Below are 15,828 nucleotides of genomic sequence, written 5' to 3' on the forward strand. Positions count from 1 at the left end.
ACAGGGATGACTAGGATCTGAGGATTCCAGCGGTGTTGTGGGCATATAGGACAACATGAAAGAAATTGATAGGGCAGACACCTTTTAGGTTGGTATATGGACAAGAGGCAATTATGCCTATGGAGTACATTGTGCCAAGTTTGAGGATTGTAGATCTCATAAGTATGGAAAACCCTGACATTATGAAGGAAAGGATGTCGTAGTTATTGGTTCTCAAGAAGATAGGTTCATAGCAGGGTTCCATACGCAAGTGCAAAAAGAAAGGGAGAAATCATGGCATGACAATAACATCAAGAAGAAGACATTCTCAGAAGGAGATCTTGTACTATTATATGACAGTAAATTTTCGAAGTTCCCAGGAAAATTTAAAACAAATTGGTTAGGGCCATATATCATCAAGGACTTCTCTGATGGTGGTGCATTTCAGCTCGTGAAGTTAAATGGTCAGTTGATTCCAAGATGAGTGAATGGTAGTAGATTGAAAGTATACAGGGATGACTCTATCCCTAGAACTTCGCACTGAAAAATGAAGGGAAGAAAGTCTTAGTGCCACCTACAGTTGAAAGTGGGCACGAGACTATAAACTACTATGCAGAAAGGGACTTCACCAAAGTGATATTACTACACGATACTCAGGAGTATGATGAATTCCGGAGAAACTGTGATGAAGAAAGGATGTCTACACCACAAAGGAAGGTTCGTTGAAGTTGGCCTGAAATATGACCATTGGAAGGAACAATCTACCATTAAAAGAAATTTTTCGTTAAAGGGCGTGGGAGAAATGCATTTATGAAGCAAAATTGGCTGAATCTAGCACCATACATGCATTAAATGAGCAAGATCTTAGCCGAACATGGAGTCTAAAATTCAAATTCATTATAAAAGCCATATCCTACACCACATTTTACACTTTGTTGTGTGAAGAATTCAATTTGAGAATTTGCAACTAAGTATGAGGGAAGTGAGTTGTTGTATGTCTAAGAGAAGCTTTGAGGCAATTGCTAGAGAATTTTCAATTAAAGGGCTAGAAAGAGTCATGGAAGCCCAGGGTGGTCAAGCCAAAGCAGCAAATGTACCCATGTCCCCAAGGAACGTGAGGTCGTCATGAAAGATGGTACCCATAGAAGCACAGCCATAGAAGAAATAGGAAAAGAGGCCAGCTGAGGTCTCTGGGATAGAACTGATGACGTATCCGAGGAAGAAGACATAGAAGGAACTGTGAATGAAGAAAAAGAAGGACAAGGGGAAGAAACCTGCACATAAGGGAAAGAAATCAATCCAGCAGAAAGAACCACAAGAGATCCATGACAGTGAGGAAGAGGGTGGGGTGCACCGATTGTTGTGGGGAAAAATACCTATGCAGGACGATCCTATCCACCTAAGGTGTGACAGTGCCTTAGCAACAAACAGGAACAACTATCCTAGTATTCTTCCTTTATGAATTAAGAATGAAGAGAGATAGATGGACTAACCAGTGTCTTTCGTTTGTCCCTCGATCCGGTTTCTCTTCTCTTTGAGAGTTCCCAGCTACTTGCCTTCTCGCTCGCCAAGCTTCAACAGGTTCCTGCAAGATCACAAGAAGGGAACACTACACAAAGACATAGATTCATATTCATAACTAGTTCAGGATTAGAAATAAACCAAATACACTAATGTAATCATACATCAAAGACACATCAGCATATAGGCGAAACCAAGATAGCTTTATTGATGAATAACAAGGTTCAGGAGGAGATACAACCAAGAGGGCTCCAATCCAGCATCTCCTTCCCAGCAAATGAAATTCCTATCTTCACCTCCCTTCAAAGCATTAAGCACCCAATGATTCCAATCTCAAACCAAAAGCAATTCTTTGCAATAACAAAATTCCAACCTCTTGGATCTCATGGAGGAGAGATCCATATATAGATGTTTGGAGAGAGGATGAGTCAGCTTGAGATCTGACTAGTTTCCTCTCCCTCTGTCAGTTCTTGCTTCCACTTGGAGACTAAGAGCCTCTTACTCATCACTAGTCGAATTCATTGAGGCAAGTGTCATTGGAGAATATTTTGGAAGCTTCCAGGGTCTTTCCACCTCGTTGAATGAACTTGCCATTTGTCACTTCCCGCTCAGCGCACCCTGATAGTGCTTCTACCTCCGTTGCAGTGCATCTAGCCAGTGCAATCTCTGCATTTCAGCGCAGACAGCTAGTGGAGCCTCTGAATTGATCTTGAATTGACTTGTTTCTGGTGGAGAACTTCTGTGAATTGTTGTGGTTTGTTAGCCTTGTTCCTCTAGGGGTAGGAACAACATGTTTAGGGACTTTGGATCCCTTAGACTATGGACATTTCATGCTTATAGCTGTAAGGCACAAAAATGTCTATAACAGTTGCCCCCTAAAGTATGAGGCCATTTATCGGGTGAAATTCTTTATTAGGAGGATCCGAAGTTCATCCAATGCTGGGAGGAGACCTGTAATAAGATACAATACAATACATTATTTTTCATACTGCTTTCATGATCTAGCTGAGGCGGGCATTCCCATGCTCAGCTTTATAAACTCATTTTTCTGTACATAGAACAGACAATCGTCTGATGGTAGACTGATAATTTTGATGAAATTATCATCCTTTGGGTAGGATGATTATCTGCTGCAATGATGTACATGTCAATGTCTTTATCTTTCCTGAATATATATCGCAGCCCGGATGGATGAAACTAGATCCGGGGTCTTCAATCTCGTCCGATATTCACTCTAAGTTCAAGTCGATCCATGTGAGAAATGTTCTGAAGTCGAACATGGAAAGACATCGCTTGATTACCGGTCAATGAGGTAAACTGTTAACAAGCGCGAGAGGAATCACCGATAATGATAATGACCCTCAAGGTACTGCCGTACAATTCACGTGGTGTGAATAAAGGACTTGGCGTCGAACACCACGCAAAATCTTCCGGTCAAAGGTCATTTATGTATACCTGTCGTCGGAAGTGAGAAACTTGCCATTGAGGCATGCAAGCTTCAAAGTACTGAAGGGGTTGTTCCTAGATCAACTTCTTGGATAATGAGCTGATGTCGACAAGAAGTGATTCGTCAAAGGAGGGCCTTGATGAATCCCACATCAATGACATGGAACGGAGCTAATGATTTTGATGGAGGTGAAAACGATCTGATGATATATGATTCAGGGTGGCGGCCATGAAAAGAATGAAGGATAATATATGGTAGTGGATGGGACACGGGTGACTTCTCTGAACAACTTCTCTTGAACATATGGTGACACTTATGCGATGGATTGGTAGCATTACCCCAAATATGGATGGTATGGCGAGACCATGGTGATGTGACCGGTGAATGAAACAACCCAACCTGACTGTGGTACGGAGGAAAAGTGTCATGTTCAAGAGCGACTTGCTACCATCAAATTTTTTTTGAGTTTCTCCCAATTTTTCCCCAGTCATTGTTGACCAGTACCTCTTTATTTTTCTCTAGCTTGAGGAGGATAACATATGCTTGTTCTATAACTTGCCCTTCGGGCAAGCCCATCGCTATGTTTTAGCGAGCCTAGCGATAGTGAAACTCGTTCTCGTCTAAAGAAAAGTTTGTCGCTATTTAATGCTTTTAACAAGTCTAACGACAAAGATAACTCAGTCCTTTTCATTTTTAGAGAGTCTGAAAAGGTACGTAAAGTCAACTCCGAAAGTCCTTTTTCGTCATCTAATCCCTTAAGTCAGAAAAAGTATAAAACAATATAGAAGGGATGAGTTTTCGATAGTTTTAACGAGCCGAACAAAACAAGCGCTCGATCTTTTTGTGAAATAATCCCTCAGGTCCAAAAAGATTAAAATCTAGAGGAGGGATAGAACTTCCGGTCGCTTTAACGAGCTGGAAGGCCAAAACTCGGCAATCCTTTCATATTTTACGAGTCAGATGAAAAGAGCTTAAAGAAGGCTTGTCTTTTGAGGAATGAGTGGTAAAACGGGTAGGCAGTTGATTCCAAGTACGGGTTGGAATTTTCCAATCACGGCAGTGTCACAAGGATGGCTAGTGAAATCACTCTTCGCAGCTGTTCCTCAAAATGGGTAAACAATCATATGGAGGTGAACGATCGGCCAATGGAAAAGTGGAGGTGACGGTGCAAACACGACCAAGGCTTTAATGGCTGATAATATTACATTCACTGTGGTTCTTTACCGGGAGGTAGTTCATTTTTTAACGAGCTTAAACGCGAAAAACACTGCTCAATCTTATGTTTATTTTTTAATGAGCATGAACTATGTGCTAAAACTGCTCGGTAATTCATGGTCTAGTTTTGATTTTTTACCATAAATAGCTTGGCTCTTTTCAAAGATAGTACTGTAACTTCAATTGCTGCATCAAACTAGTTAGAAATGAATAACATTTGCTTGAAAATGAGATTAAAACCATAATAAAAAACAATTAAAAAGTGTTTTTACTTCTCATTTTACCATTTCATTTGAACTTGGTTTGTTGGAGCTTTGGAGGTGCCTCTTCCCCCTTGATTTTCACCAGCTGATTTCGGGAGATTTTGTGGACGATTCTCGGCGCCGTCTGGACCAGGTAGGAGTTAAACCCTAGCTCTTTCTTTTCATGGTTTCCTTTTTGCATTATGTGCCTCTTTTCCTGTTTTTCTGAGCCCCTGGGGTTTCATGAGCTCGTTTTCCTATCAACGCACCCTGTGCCTAGCGAAACCTGCGTTGAATGTCAGCTAGTATGAAGGCAGTTTGACATTCAACGTAGGTGAACCACTCCTGCAGGTGCATTGGGCGAAAAAGAGGAACTTGTTGCACATTCTTTGATGAAAATTTTTCCTGTTTTGCATCAAAATCAGGATCTTACTCCTTCTCTTGTTTGTTTTGCAGGGATCTTTGAGCAAAATGACCCTTACATGGTGAGAACGAGAGCATGAAGAAGAGGACATGATTGCCCTACATGATCCAGTTACAGTGAACGCGCTGAGGAACTGTGGCTTGCTGAAGTTCTTCCGCATCTCTAGCATGAGACAGCAGATCAACCTACTGCAGTATTTGCTCGACGCTTGGGATCCTATCAACCAAGTATTTCAGATTAGGGGCAAATCTATCCCCTTGACCGTAGTAGACATTTACTTCTTGACTGGCTTGTCGAGGTGGGGTGCCCCCATTTCTTTGTCTGGTTCGGCTCGAGGGAGTGACTCTGTGAGAGATTATGTCCGCCAGTATTGTAGGGAAGGATCTCAGCCGAGAAGAGACGGCAAGATTGTTATTCGTGAGATTGCTGACAGGTCCCTCAGGTCTATCTTGTATACTATTGGTAGGATGGCCGGTAGCGCGTCTCTTCACGTAGCCAACAGATCCTATGTGCAGCATGCCTTGGAGTGTCTCCAACCGAAAATATTCAACTGGTGTGATGCAGTACTTCTTCAGATGAAAAGTCAGTTAACCAAGGTAAAGGATGGGAAGTTGAAGAACTTTGGGTTTGGTTCTATTTTGACCGCCTTTGCTTTGGAGAAGATACCACTGATGCAGCCACAGTACATTGCACTCGACTTGCCTTCTCCTACTGAACCACGCATGCAGAGATGGGTTGATCACATGTCTAGGCATGCCGGTCAATCTCAGATTTCTTTCACTGATACCTTCTTCAGGTGGTTTGAGTGTCAGGAGATGGTCTATTCCGAGTATCCATATGTTGGTATGGACTTCCGGGGTGATCCGGATTTGGTACTACCGGACGGCGAGCAGTGGGGCGCTATTGGTAAAATCTTTGACCATATCACTGTTTACTGTTTTTATTTATAATGTCCTTGTGCTTTATTCTATCAATACTTTAATCAAACTCATGTGTGCATGCAGATGTTGGTCCTGTTCGTCCAGCAGTTCGCCCGAGAGCGCCAGTCGCTGCCCCAGTAGGGGAGACTGCTGGGAGGGTTATTCTTCGTGACCTTGATGTGGCTGAGACCCTTACAGTTGTGCAGGAGCAGGTTGAGAGCCTTACTCTTGGCATTCCAGATGTGAGGATCAACGAGTTACCCTTACAGTTGCAACGGCATACTACTAGTGTGCCTAGACAATGGACTCGTCTCTTACGCATGATCGCACAGGCCGTGACGTGCTATCATGAGCATCACTAGACTAGGGTGCCCCCTAGCACTTTTGAGTTTTTGGGTCATGTGACCGATTTTGTCTTGGTTACAGAACATTATATGTAAACCATAAAAAGCTTATATATATTTTGGTTTTCGGGGTTTTATTCTGTTTGAGTTATGTGATCCATATGTACAACATTGATGATGTGTTTCTTTTTATAAATGTCGCAAATGTCTATCTAACACATAGTTTTCTAATGAGTCGGTTAATGTGTTTAAGTTTCTGGAAATATGCTGGTATTGAATTAAATCAAACTGTCTTTCCAAAAGCTTAACCCTTAGAAACATGCGATAAATAGCTGGGTTGCGGACAGAATATATACCATTGAGTTGTAGTATTACGAGTTGTGAGTCTAGCCTGACGATTACTCGGCGTATACCATGGGTGATGGCATCAGAGAGCAGTTCTATCAACGCGCTATATTCAGCGATGTTATTCGTTGATTGACCAATACATACACCTCTGAAACTTACTAACTCGCTGCTTGGATCAAAAATGGCCCAGGCTTCGGAGGACAGGTTCCGCGAACTACAGCTCGCTCCGTCGGCATATCCAACACATATCTCCAAAAGGTTTGACATCTGCAATAAATGTAAAAAGGTGGATTACTCGACCAAAACAAACACTTTAGCGAAAACAAAATACAACAAAATCATACAGGTTATTATCTAAGCATAGTAACGCTTGAGGTACAACCCATTACGGGGTTGCGCCAGTGGAATTCCGTCATAATCCATTAACTCGTAGGCTCCTTTTTCTAACACTCATTTAACAATATAGGGGCCCATCCATAAAGAATTAAATTTACCTGCTCCCAATTTATCGGATTCTTGGTCGTAAAGCAAGACCAAGTCACCTTCTGAGAAGACACGGGGTTTGACATTTTTGTCGAACTGCGCCTTGACTCGTTTCTTATGGGCTTCATTAGCCAAAGCGGCATCACGACGGGTTTCATCCAATTGGATTAATTCCAAGAAACGGGCCTCTTCTTTTGAAGTTCCGGGGAGGAGATCAATTGCGAGTTTAAGAGACGAGATTTCACACTGGACTGGTAAGACTGCTTCCAGGCCATATACCAGCTGGAAAGGCGTGAACCCAGTCGCATTCCTTACTGATGTTCGGTAGGCCCACAAGGCTGAGTACAGGATTAGATGCCACCTTCTTTTTTGAACTCCGATCATCCTTTGCAACATACGCTTCAGGAATTTGTTGATCACTTCAACCTGTCCGTTGGCTTGCGGATAATACGGGGTAGAGCTGTTGTGAGATAGCCCTAGCTTGGCAGCTAATTCAACCATCATGTGATTGCGAAAATGTGATCCATGATCCGTAACTATAGCCTGTGGTACGCCGAATCTGGCGACTACATGATTGAAAAAGAAAAGGGCAGCTGTTTCACCAGTGTTATCTAATGTAGGCATCGCCTCGGCCCATTTGGTAAAATAGTCAACGACGACTATAATATACCCATGCCCCCCGATCGAGGTGGGGTTACATGTCATGAAATCGATGCCCCATTTGGCGAAAGGCCCCACAGCAACTATTGGCTGTAAAGGTGCGGGTGGTTTTCTGGTTTTGCTATCAAAAATTTGACAAGCATGGCAACTTCTGACTGCGGTTATGCAATCTTTGAACATGGTTGGCCAGAAGTATCCTGCTCATAAGATTTTCTGTGCTGTAGCGTATCCAGATTGATGCCCCCCACACGCGCCTGAATGACACTCATTCAGGGCTTTTTCGGCCTCCTCATGAGTGAGGCACCTTCTCAGAACTGTATCGATACCACGACGGTAAAGCGTATCACCGACGATCATGTAGTCTTTTGCTTGGTATCGTATACGTTTCTGTTCTGAGTGAGAGGTGTCAGGCCTGAAATTTTGGGTTTGGAGATAAATTATTATATCTCCATACCACTCATTGCTTGTAGATATCAGAAACAAATTCTCGTCCACGATTGATTCTTCGGATGTTTCATCGTTGGACGACGATGGGAGATCACACAATAATTCTGCGAGAACTAGAGCTTTCTTTGATTTGGATTTTACGAATTCCAAATCAAACTCTTGAAGGATTGCTATCCATTTTGAATATTTGCCCCCCAGCAACTGTCGCGACAATATATAAGTCATGGGGTTGCAATCAGACAAAATGGTAGTTTTCCGAAAGAGGACATAGTGTCGAAACCTTTGTATCACTTGAACAACTGCAAGCGCTAGTTTTTCAACATAAAAATATTTTCTTTCTGTATCATTTAAGTTTCTACTTAAATAATATATAGGGTGTTCGATTCCATCGACTTCTTGAACTAAAACCATCGCAATGGTCGTATCCGCTGCAGCCAGATACAGGTTAAAATCTCTTTGATAGTCCGGGGCATACATTAATGATGATTTTACTAGAGAATGTTTCAAAGCGTCAAAGGAAGCTTGCGCCACCTGATCCCAGACAAAAGGTACTTCCCTTTTCAAAATACGAGTATAACCTTTAGCAAGTTCTGCGTAATTTGGAATGAACCTCCTCAGAAAGTTTGCTTTCCCTTGGAGTTTCTGAATTTGAAGCAAATTTGAAGGTGGAGGCAAATTGATGATTGCCTGAACCTTGCAAGGGTCGAGACGAATCCCATCCTTGGAGACTACAAAGCCAATTAAACGACCAGAACTGACGCAAACTACACATTTGTGTGGATTGAGTCGTATCTTGTAGTGTCGGCAACGTAGAAATATCGCTCTTAAATGCTGCGGATGATCAGTCTGCTTTCGCGAATGACCCGGAAGGTCGTCAAGGTATGGTTGAACGATGTTCTTGATGTCATGGAAGGCATAATTCATTGCCCACTGAAACGTTGCCCCAGCGTTCTTTAAACCAAAGGGTAATTTTCGATATGCAAATGTGCCCCACGGACAAATGAATGCAGTCTTTGATTGGTCCTGTGGGCGGATATTTATTTGATTATACCCGGAGAATCCATCCATAAATGAAAAGATTTCACATCCGGCGCATTCATCAATTATCTAGTCGATGAAGGGTGTAGGGTAGTTGTCTTTTGGACAAGCTTGGTTTACATCCCTATAATCGACACACACTCTAATTGTCCCTTGTTTCTTCATAACAGGGACAATATTCGATACCCAATCGGTTAGAGGAACCGGGTAGATGAAACCAGCATGGAGAATTTTTTCAACTTCTGCCTTAATGGCAGCGGCTTTCTTGGGGTGCACCTGCCTGAGCCGTTGTCTTACCGGTTTGACATCTGGATACATCTTAATTTCGTGTTCAACGATACTCGAGTCAATGCCTGGCATTTCATCATATGACCAAGCAAAGACATCTCTGAACTCGCGAAAAAGAGAGTTATATATTTCCAGTTCTGAAGGAGAACAACCTTTGCCGACATAAATATTCTCTACAACGTTTGTTTTAGTCGAGATATTTATGGCTATAGTCTCTTCAATATTGGATAATTTTCGCTCTGAATCCATCGTATTTATAGTATTTGAAAGGAATTCAAAAACTGAAGGGTGATAAAGGTTATCTTGAGTATCTTCTTCATAATCCGGAAGAAGGGAACGATGGTGGATATCATTCCATGGTGCCTCCTCAATCAACATCGATTGTAGAATTCTTTCGTCGGTTCCATGCACTCTCGACCAAGGATCTAAAGGGGTACCATATTCTCTAGACCTATCTACCCAAACGCTTGATGAGCGTTGATTTGGGTTCGCCTCCCACGCCAGAAACATTGATTGCTACAATATTTCTATTGGGCTTGGGGGAAAAACCATTGCATGATCCATGTCGATATCATCTTCTGAGATCTTCGTGGAAGATATCATATTGCAGGTACCTATTGACGCTACTTCCGCCAAGTCGATTGGAGGTGGAAGAGCGAAAGTTCCCATTAGTATGGGATCTTTTAGTAGGCCTACTCCGATATTCTGAAGCGAATGGGGGCTTCCATGGATCATGGGAATGCTTCCTGTAACTTGTGAACCATTAGGGAGGAAGTTTTGTTGGTCGATGATCATAATACCTCCTTGAAAAGGGAATGCAATCTTTCTAAAATAGGTCGACACAACAGATGCCATGGCATAGATCCATGGTCTTCCTAGTAGGATGTTGTAATCAAGATTCCCATCGATGACTTCAACATCTATTTCTATTGTTTTTTCCCCTATGTTGTGGGGAAAAGTATCCGATGCAAATGACCCTATCCCTACTCTAAAGGTGACAGTCTTTAGCAACAACTGAAAGTAAAGTTTTGATGTTCCACTTTATGAAAATACAGAGAGAATGAAAAGAAGGTCAACCAACCTGGTGTCTTTCGCTTAGTCGATCCTTGTCCTTCTCTCTTTGTATCTCGTTCCCAGCTTCTTGCTCTCTTAGCCGGTCCAGCTACACACAGATCCTGCACAAAACAAGGGAGCAAACTACAAGATACATGTACTCATAACTGAAGCATGGATTAGGGTGCATCAAATATACATGTAAACACAAAACATCTATGTAATACAAGTATATAGGAGAACATGCAAAACTTTATTGATAGAAAGTAACAGGGTTCTGAGAAGGTTACAACCAATGATGGCTCCAATCCAGCAGCACCTCCCCAGCAGCAAGAACTCTCCTCTTCACCTCTAGTAAAACAATCACCCAATAGCTCTAACTGTAATCCAACAGCACCTCCTTGCTTAACACAAAATTCCAGCCTCCTTAGACCTCATAGAAGAGCTCTATATATAGGAGAGAAGAAGAGAGGATGAGTCAGCTTGAGACTGACATGAAGCTGCCTTGTGTCCTCTCCCTCTTCAGTTTATCTTCAGTTCTTGAGTCCACTTGGAGATCCTTGGTTACACATGGTGATCAAGTACCTCTTACTCATCACAGGGCGAATCTTATGAACCAAGTGTCAGTTTGGAAGCTTCCTGGGCAATTGACACCTTGCAGGATGACTGTGCCACTTGGCCAATCTCGCCCAGCGCAGGTAGCCTTCATTAATTTTGACTTCCAGCGCAGGTACAAAGAGGGACAGTTGCATTCCAGCGCAGAAGCTCAGTGGAGCAGCTGACATGATCCAAAATAAGCCTGTTTTGAAGTGTTTTCAGGTGGAGAACTGATTGGAAGTGCTGTTGTTTGATGACCTTGTTCTTTTAGGGGTAAGAACAACATGTTTAGGGACTGAGGATCCCTGTAATTATTGACATTCCATGCTCCTTGACGCGAGGCACAAAAATGTCTATAACAGTTGCCCCCTAAAGTATGAGGCCGTTTATCGGGTGAAATGCTTTATCTAGAGGATCCGAAGTTCGTTCCAGTGCTGAGGAGAGTGCCCTGTAATACAATACAATACAATACATTATTTTTCATTCAATTTTCATGATCTAGCTGAGGCGGGCATTCCCATGCTCAGCTTTTATAAACACATTTTGGTACATATGACAGACGATCGTCTGAAGGTAGACTGATAATTTTCTGCTGAAATTATCATCCTTTGAATAGGATGATCATCTGCTGCAATGATGTACATGGCAAATGCTTTTATATTTCCTGAATATATATCGCAGCCCGGATGGATGAAACTAGATCCGGGGTCTTCAAACTCGTTCGATCTTCACTCTAAGTACAAGTCGATCCATGTGAGAATTGCGCTAAAGTCGAACATGGAAAGACATCGCTTGATTACCGGTCAATAATGAAAACCGTTAACAAGCGCGAGAGGAATCACCAATAATGACGATGACCCTCAAGGTACTGCAGTACAATTCACGTGGCGTGAATAAAGGACTTGGCGTCGAACGCCACACAAAATCTTCTGGTCGAAGGTCATTGATGTATACCTGTCGCCGGAAGTGAGAAACTTGCCATTGAGGCATGCAAGCTTCAAAGTACTGATGGGGGTGTTCCTAGATCAACTTCTTGGATAATGAACTGAAGTCGACAAGAAGCGATCCGTCAAAGGAGGGCCTTAATGAATCCCACATCAATGACACGGAACGGAGCTAATGATTTTAGTGGAGGCGAAAAACAAACTGTGAAATATGATTCAGGGTGGCGATCATGAATGGATGAAGGATAATGTATGGTAGTGGATGGGACACGGTTGACACTTTCAGAATGACCCCTCTTGAACATATAACGACACTGATGCGATGGATCGGTAGCATTACACCAAATGCGGATGGTTTGGCGAGGACCATGGTGATGAGACCGGTGAATGAGAAAACCCAACCCGATATGGTACGGAGGAAAAGTGTCATGTTCAAGAGTGACTTGCTACCATTAAACTTTGAATGTTCTCCCAATTTTTCCCCAGTCATTTCTGACCAGTACCTCTTTATTTTTGTCAAGCTTGAGGAGGATAACATATGCTTGTTCTATAACCTGCCCTTCGGGCAAGCCCATCGCTACGATTTAACGAGCCTAGCGATAGGGAAACTCGTTCTCGTCTAAAGACAAGTTTGTCGCTATTTAATTATTTTAACGAGTCTAACGACAATGAAAACTCGATCCTTTTCATTTTTAGAGAGTCTGAAAAGGTACAGAAAGTCAACTCCATAATCCCTTTTTCGTCAGCTAATCCCTTAAGTCCGAAAAAGTATAAAACAATACAGAAGAGATGGCTGTTCGATACTTTTAACGAGCCGAACAAGACAAGCGCTCGATCCTTTTGTGCAATAATCCCTCAGGTCCAAAAAGATTAAAATTTAGAGGAGGGATAGCGTTCCGGTCATTTAACGAGCTGGAAGGCCAAAACTCGGCAAACTTTTCATATTTTACGAGTCAGTGAAAAGAGCTGAAAGAAGACTCGTCTTTTGAGGAACGAGTGATAAACAGGGATAGCTACAGATTCCAGGTACAGGTTGGAATTTTCCAATCACGGCAGTGTCACGAGGATGGCTAGGTGAAATCACTCTTCGCAGCTGTTTCTCAAAAGAGGTAAACACACAAATGGAAGTGAATGATCGGCCAAATGAACAGTGGAGGTGATGGATGAAAACACGATCAAGGTTCTTATGGCTAATGAATTTACAATCTCAACAGGTTATTTACCGGTTCATTTTTTCCATGAGCTTGAACTCTGGGGGAAACTTTTTGCTCACACTTTTCTATTTTTTAACGAGCTTAAATTCAGTCCTAAAACTGCTCGGATTTGCGTTTATTTTTTAACGAGCATGAACTATATGCTAAAACTGCTCGATATACCAGTCATATGAAGAACGCCTCTCGTAAGGACCAATTTTTATAGAGCTTATGCCTTACCACAGCTGTGCTCACTTTTGGCAAATTTTACTTCTGCCCCACAGGCTTCTTTCATGCAAGTTTGGAAACGGATAATCTTAAAACCAGATAAATAACCGCCCCTAGCTTGCACTCCAGAAGGTTTGCATGCCCCCAGGTATAGGATAGAATTTCGAGGCTGCCCCTCCTCTCCCCTACTTCTGCTTTTCTTTGGGTGTTCACATTTATTTGTCATCTTGCCAATCTAATGCTAACGATACTTGTCTTCTCGTTATTTTAAGGGGTCTTATGCAGTACTCAGGCTTCTCGTCGGCCCACTTTTAACAAACAGCTATTTGTGACAATAGAAGAACACTACTCAAAGATAAAACATTGGCATTATTGAGGGAGGCTTGCCTCTTTCTTATTATTCCAAAGAAGGTTCGATTTGCTGCCGCAAATCAATCTCTTTCTTCGGCGGTGTCTATCATTGGGTTGTCCAAAGATGGTTACCCTCTATCACAACAATACGGTCTCCTTCTTCGTAGACTGCCCCTGCTTATCCTTCAAAACATATGTTTCGATGGGCGAGGCTTGAATTTAAAGATGGTGACTACTTGTTGCAATAAGGGAATTCCTACTTGGGCATTGCCCACTTTTTTAGACAGAGGTGAATGATTCCCAGACACATAACTTTAACAAAAGATCATTCTTCCAGAACAACCCCACTTCCTACGGACGGGGTACGGACTAGTCATGTTCTTCTGCGGAAATTCTTTCTTATACCCGGAGTTTCTTCTGCCCGAAGCAGACCAGGGTGCATGCCCCCTGGGTCCTAGTCTTTCTTTCCGAATCACTCGCGCTCATCGGGAAGGAGGACCGGGGGTGGAGGCGAATCTTGAGTGAACAGACCATTTAGGATTGGTATTTGGCTATTTGCGATGCGAGATCCCGGAAATGAAAGTTGGTCTACGAGCTTGACCACCCTTCCTTCGTGTGGAAAACACATTACTCTAAAGAGTGAGGAGACTATCGCTCCCATGCAATAAATATAGTCGCTTCCAAGGAGTAGGTTATAAGCCAAGGGTCCTTGAACTACCAACACATTCATCCTGACAGTCTTCCCTTTCAATGTAACAGGTACATCGGGGAGGATCCCTAATGGTCGACTGGTTCCTTTATCAAAACCTGAGAGATTTCTCAACTCAGGTAAAAGCGCTGGGGAACCCAGTGCTTTCCAAGCAACAGAGGAAAGGATACTCACAGATGCCCCTTCATCAATGATAGTACCAGCCATAATCATTCTATAGATCTGGACAATGATTTTGAATGGTACACTGGCTGGTAACCGGGGTCTGCCTAGTTGATTCCAATCAAAGGATACAACCAGGTTGCTTGGCGGTGGGACCGAATATACGGCCGGATATGACTCTGATGATGTTCCTTCCTGCGATAAAGGAATGGGCGCATTGCCCTGATGCTCATCGGAGTCGGTGCTGATGAAAAGAACCTGGATGGTGTCATCCTTGTTCTCATCAGTGAGGGTGTCGCATGAAGATGACTCTTCAGCGACGGTGTCATTTGAAGACGGGTCTTCAATGACGGAGTCATTGGACGATAGAACCTCTGAAGGAAGAACCGGGCCAACTGCCGTATCAACCTTTAGACTTTCGTCTGGTCTAGATTCAGTAGGTTCATTCTCAATGACCGACACTTCAGCTGACCACTTGAGTGGTCCAACTGGATTTTCAACTATCGAGGGATTAGGCGCGAGTTTTCGATATCCAGGAGGAAGTTGCACCGGTGACACCGGGCGATCTTCCAAAACTCTCTTGGCCTCATCTAAGAATGGACATTTGTGGATGGCATGATGACCTTCGCACAATAGACAGGGTGATCTTGGCCCCCTTCTTCGTCCTTCACTCTCGCTAGTTGACGGAATGCAATCAACTTGACAACCAGAGGTTGATGCTACCGGATTGTGCAACCTTGGGGACCAGTCCCTTAGTATCCGGGGAATATAAGGACAATCACGATGGAAGTGGATCCCTTTGCAAATGACACATGGCGTTTTAGGCCCGGTCGGTGCAGTGTGTGGGTTTTTGTCAGCTTTCTTCTGCTTGCCCCCAGTCGCCTTCGCCAGAGGCTCCTTCTGCTTCTTTTCTTTCTTCTTCTTTTCCTTCTTCTCCTTGGGAGGCTGACTTTTGCCGGCTCTACCTTGCGAAGATGAAGGATCAAAGGAAGTATCATAAGAAGTGGAAGGCTGGTGGGTAGTTCTAGATTGTTCTGACTGTTGATTCGACTGCTCAGGATTAGTGGCGATCTGGACTACATTAGTTGAAAAGAGCCATACAGGAAGGCCGATTGTCAATCCTGGAAGCGACAATGTAGCCATATGAGGCGCACCAACATCTCCCCAAGAGGAGAAGGGATTTGGACTTCCGCCAAGGTTACTTCCTTGGTTGGTGGGCTCCATACTTTTCAACT

The sequence above is a fragment of the Pinus tabuliformis genome, chromosome 3_1, assembly GCF_031772625.1.
Source record: "Pinus tabuliformis cultivar Carrire ecotype Pingquan chromosome 3_1, CPIR1, whole genome shotgun sequence".
In the NCBI taxonomy this organism is placed as follows: Eukaryota; Viridiplantae; Streptophyta; class Pinopsida; order Pinales; family Pinaceae; genus Pinus; species Pinus tabuliformis.